Source organism: Antrostomus carolinensis, unplaced genomic scaffold, assembly GCF_000700745.2.
Source record: "Antrostomus carolinensis isolate BGI_N321 unplaced genomic scaffold, ASM70074v2 scaffold11162, whole genome shotgun sequence".
Classification (NCBI taxonomy): domain Eukaryota; kingdom Metazoa; phylum Chordata; class Aves; order Caprimulgiformes; family Caprimulgidae; genus Antrostomus; species Antrostomus carolinensis.
In genome coordinates this window covers 25,444-30,941 of record NW_010300182.1, presented here as the reverse complement: position 1 = coordinate 30,941, position 5,498 = coordinate 25,444, and the positions used below count along the sequence as shown (strand labels likewise).

The 5,498-nt window shown below is 47.6% G+C and overlaps 1 protein-coding gene across 1 annotated transcript in view; it reads left to right on the top strand.

Annotated features, from left to right (window-relative positions):
* Positions 1-5,498, top strand: part of LOC104521135 (mucosa-associated lymphoid tissue lymphoma translocation protein 1-like) — a gene marked incomplete at its 5' end in the record, with an annotated part of 11,280 nt that overhangs the window by 2,034 nt on the left and 3,748 nt on the right. The gene's annotated exons all lie outside the window — the stretch shown is intronic.

The following is a 5,498-nucleotide window of genomic DNA, read 5'->3' as shown; positions in this document are numbered from 1 at the left end:
CTTTCTCATACCTTTCCTAACAGACCAAGTGACCAGCATGATCTTTTCTGGTGGTCTCCATGCCACCTCTAAAGATTTAATTTGCTGTTCCTTTTTACTAACCATCTTCCTCATTTTCTGTAGTCCCTTTGCTGAAGCATAGTGTGACTATGATGGATTTTTCGGCTCTTGTTGCTCATGGAAGGACACTGCCCCTAAGTACATTGTGGTCACTGATGCAGAGCGGTGCATCCAGTGGGAGGTTTGGAGCCTGATCCTGCCCATTACCAAGCCGGAGCATCATTTTCCCTTGTGAGCTCCATAACCATGCATGAAAATTGTTTGTGTGCATGTCTGCATGTGTTTGTGTGCATCCACCCCACATCACTGATTGTGGAGAAAGGGGGACCCAGCTGCTTGCTCCTGCATCCAGAGCAGCTTCAAAGGGGATTGGGGAGACCAAAAAGGAACCCCAGTAGAGCCAGGGTGGTAGGATCCCCGTCCCTATCCTGCTCCACAGCCATGCTAGCTCACACTGACCTCCAGTGGTGTCTGCCGACGTGGCAGCACATCCTTCCATCGGATTGCAATTCATCTGCCCCATGTTAGACATCCACAGTGAGGCCACCCACTCTCACTTGCGGGACCACAGAGAGATGCGTGGGTGTCTGCAGGAGTTCATCTGGCTCCTTTCAGGATCTGGGTGAGCTGGATGCGTCCTCAGTGTGCCAACACTCCTCCAGGATGCAAAGGGGAGCTGGGGAACCGTCTGAGCCATGCTTGCATTGCTGAGATGCTGGAGGCTGAAGGCCAACAAAAGCAGGCTCAATGTGAGGTCCATGTTGTAAACTCTGGGGAATGAACCTAGGGAGCCATTCACTTGAGGAAATGGTAGTTTTCCCACCGTTTGCCATATTCTGCTTAGCAACGTGACTTTATCCAAGAGCCTGGACTTGCTGTAGGGCTTGCCAGAGATAATTATGATGAGGTTTTCTAGCACTGATCCATTTTCTTTAGTTGTCCAGTGGCAGTCTCCCACCCTGTGTCTTGTCTGGCTTGCATTTTTACACGCATCATCTTCAGGGAGAGAGGCTGCTCTAGGATGTATGTAGAAAGGAATGATGCTGAGAGAAGACATTTCAATTTTTTTTGCTCTGTACTGTTTAAATCCTGGCTTTTAAAAATTTTTTATGTTGAATCTCCTTATTTTCAAGTCACTTAATCTGGAGCTGTTTGACTTATTGGCCTCTCCAGTCACCCTTTCCCCAATTTGTTTAGAATATCCGAAACTGGGCTAGCCAAAACTCTGGTCTTGCAATTCCTGGGCACCTTCTTCATTAAAAACTGCATTCCACCAATGGGGAAATGCTTATAAATAATTATGAATGGGTTAAAAAAATTAATTTAGAAAATCCTTTTCCCCATTTTCTGATTCCTACCCAGACAGAAATGATAAAGGAGACTAATGAAAGGAAATATTTGCCTGCATGCACTGTAATTGGATTGTGGAAGTCATTGGCACAGGAGGCTATCGAGGCTGGGAATTTAGCAGAGTGTAGATACTTGTGGATAACGAGTTGCTGTCAGTCAAGGAGCTTTGAATCTCACATGTCAAGGCTTTAATTGATCCCTAGAGATTAGGTCACTCTTTGCGCAGGTGAATATCTTGAAGATATTCAAGATATTTACCTCGAGCTGGAGAGCTGTGTTCCTATGGGACACAGCCCTGGAGATAAGAGAGGTCCAGGAGAGCTGATGGACTTTCAAGGATCCTGATGAACAGGGAGTCAAGTAAAGGTAGCTGGAGGCCTTCATGGACATGCTGGGGGCTCCTTACTGAGTTCACACATGAAAAAGGATGTTTGCAAGAGGTGGAAGCAAGGACACAGGTGACATAGGGGAACTATGGAGATGTGGTTCAAGCATGTAGACATGGGGTTAGGAAAGTCAAAGCCCATCTGGAACTGAATCTGGATGAAACAAGAAGGGCTTCTACAAGTATACCAGCTGCAAAGGGAAGGCAAGAAATAAGATGGGCTCACTGCTAAATGGGGCAGAGTCCCTGGTGACACAGGGCATGGAGGAGGACAAGGTACTTGTTGCCTTCTTCACCTTGGTCTTTACTGGTCAGGCCAGCCTTCAGGACTCCCAAGCCCCTGAGACCAGGCGTATAGTCTGCAGCAAGGAAGACTTACACCTGGTGGAGGAGGACCAGGTCAAGGAGCACTTAAACAAACTGGACGTACGCAAGTCCACGTGATCTGACAGGATGCACCCACAAGAGCTGAGGGAGCTGGTGATGAGACTGTGAGGCTACTCTCCATCAGCTTCATGGTGATCTTCCTGTGGCCTGAAAGAAAGCCAGTGTCACTCCTGCCTTCCAGAAGGGCAAGAGCAAAGATCTGGGGAGCTACAGGCTGGTCAGCCCCACCTTGATCTCTGGGAAGGTGATGGAGCCAATAATCCTTGAAGCCATTTCCAAACACAGCAAGGACAAGAAGAGGACTGGGAGCAGTCAAGGGGAAGCCATGCTTAATAACCTGGTAGCCTTCTGCGTTGAAATAACTAGCTCAGTGGATGAAGGGAGAGTGGTGGATATTCTTTATCTTGATTTAGCAGGACTTTCCACACTGTCTCCCATAGCATCCTCATAGACAAGCTGATGTGAGGTAACAGACTAAATAAGTAGATCGTGAAGTGGATTGAAAACTGGCTCAACTGCCAGGCTCAAAAGGTTGTGATCAATGGCATGAAGTCCAGATAGAGGCCACTAATAGGGAGCCCCAGGCATCAGTATTGGGGCAAATACTGGTTTACATCTTCATTAATGATCTGGGTGATGGGACAGAGTGTACCCTTAGCAAGCTTGCTGCTCACACAAAACTAGGAGGAGCAGCTGATGCGTCAGAGGGTTGTGTTGTAATCCAGAGGAACATGGACAGGCTGGAGAAATGAGCCAACAGGAATCTTATGAAGTTTAGCAAGGAGAATTGCTAAGAAGTCCTGCATCTGAGAAGGAATAACCTCATGTACAGACAGAGCTGGGGGTCAACAGGCTGGAAATCAACTTGGCAGAAAAAGCCCTGAGGGTCCTGGTAGACATCAAGCTGACCATGAGCTAGCAATGTGCCTGCACAGTAAAGAAAGCAAATGGGATCCTGGGCTGCACTGGGAGGAGCGTAGCCAGCAAGCTAAGGGGGGTGATCCGTCCCATCTACTCTGCAGTGGTGAGGCCACATCTGGAGAGCCATGTCCAGTTCTGGGCTCCTCAGTACAAGAGAGACATGGACATACTGGAGAAAGTCCAGCAAAGGTCCATGAAGATGACAACGGGGCTGAAGCACCTCTGCTGTGAGGAAAGGCTGAGGGAGCTGGGGCTGTTCAGCCTGGAGAAGAGAAGGCTCAGGTGGATCTCATCAATTTATATAAATACCTGCAGGGAGGGTGCAAAGAGCATGAGGCCAGGCTCTTCTCTGTGGTGCCCAGTGCCAGGACCAGAGGAAACGGGAACAAACGGAAACACAGGAAATTCCATTTAAAACTGAGAGAAAACTTTCCTGCACTGAGGGTGGTTGAATATGTTGTTTCTTTTGGAGAACCAGGGCTGTGGGCTTGTTTTCTATTTTCACTAATGACCTCAGTGATGCGCCTTCGCATGTGCTTATTAAATGCACAGATGCTGTAACGCTGGGCATCTCTGCAAGGTGCTAAAAGGCAGGGCTAGATAAATTTAGAATGATTTGGATAAACTGGAGATGCAATCTGAGGCCAAGGCTGTTGTTCAGCAGATGCACATTCCTGCATGTGGGCAGGAATAAGCAGTAGCATAAGCATGGGATGGGAAACAACTAGGGTACCAGTTCTGGTCGAAGTCCACAAAAGCTAAGCAGAAAACTGTGCCAAGGTTGTAAACAAGAGCTCTGAGATTTGTGTGAGATCCTGTCTGGCTCTCCTTGCTGTTGCTGAGGCTGGAGCACTGGTTCCAGTTTTGAGTCCATGCTTCATGGAAAAAAAGTGTGCCAACTAAAGCGCATCTGAAGTAATAAAAGGAAAGAGCAAGAGAATTGTGCTTTAGGCAAGAAAAGCAAAAATTGGTGGATAGGGAGTGTTTAAATATATAAAAAGTTGTTTCCAGTGTGGAAGGAAGTCATGGTTTGAATTGCAGTAAGAAAGATCCAGAGTGGACATAACATTTTCATAGTAAAAAGAGTGAATGTCTGGAAGGAGTTTTGCCTAAGAGTGTTGAGAATCAACACCCACATGGATCCCTTAGAGCATCTGGACGTGCATCTGTCAGGTGTGATGTGTGTCACCAAATTTGTGTTTGGGCCACATGATGTTTTTGGTCCCTTCTGGTCCATATCCTGCTGGTGAGGATCGTAGCCTCAGGAATAGGACACAGGCTCAGCCTCGTGTGCAGAAGCAGGTTGGCAGCACGTGGCTGGCTATCAGATCTGAAATCATTTAATGATGCAGTCATTTAATCAGTTATTCTCTCGGGCTGCTGGGAGATCCTCCCAGCATGGATGCTGAAGGGACTTTGGGCATTTGCTTTGGGATGGTCCCAAGTATATGCCAGAAATAAACAGCAGGTCTATTTTGGATCTTCAGTGCTTGAGAGTGGCTTCATCCCACCTGGGGAGGCTGTGTGGTTCACCCCATCCAAACTTCTGGATGCTGCTTGGCTTTTCATGAGCTGTGGTTTAACTTTCAATGGAATATTGTTATATTTGTTCTAGTGATGTCTGTAGTACACTGGGTATTTCTTAGGCTGAAAAAAGAGCGATGCAGCCACAAGGACCTCAGAATTGCAGAGCAGTAAACAGACATTTGAGAGAAGAGTTCATCCATCCTCTGGTGCATCAGCTGAGCATCCATGCCCTGCTATGGTAAACCCAACTGCAACATTAATTGCTGAAGATTCACAGTGTCTGCAAAGGCTGCTGACACAATTGCAAAAGCAGGCACTTGGAGGTCATCTGATCCAGAGCACATGTGTGCCTGCAAGGAGACAAAAGGGAATGTGGCCCAACCCCAGATCTGACAGGTTGATGGATCCCTGGAGGAGCCACTCTTGGAGAGGTCATAGGAATGGGGATGCATCAGGGGAAGGCAGGACCACAGAAATCTAAAGACATGTGTAGAAACAGCAGTGAGACAGCTACAGAGCAGGCTGGAGGAGAGCACTACGGCATCATCAGATATGGGTAAGAGAGGAGACTGGTGGTGAGGTGACTATGAGGAGGGCTGCTGGCCATGAATTCTTTTTCCTCCTAGCAATTAGAGTGTCATGGGTGTTACAAGTCCAGCAGGGTTCAAAAATAATTCAGACACCATCATAAGAGTCATAAAGTCTATTGAAAACACGGTCACCACCTTTGACTTGGAAAGTTGCTGATTTTCGCATCGCAGGAGGCTGGGCAGGGCTGGTGGCACACACATCCTGTCTCTCCTTAAGCACGTGCTGGAGGATGGAGGTGGTTGGATGCAGTAGGGCCACTCTGTTCCTTTTTGCAGTC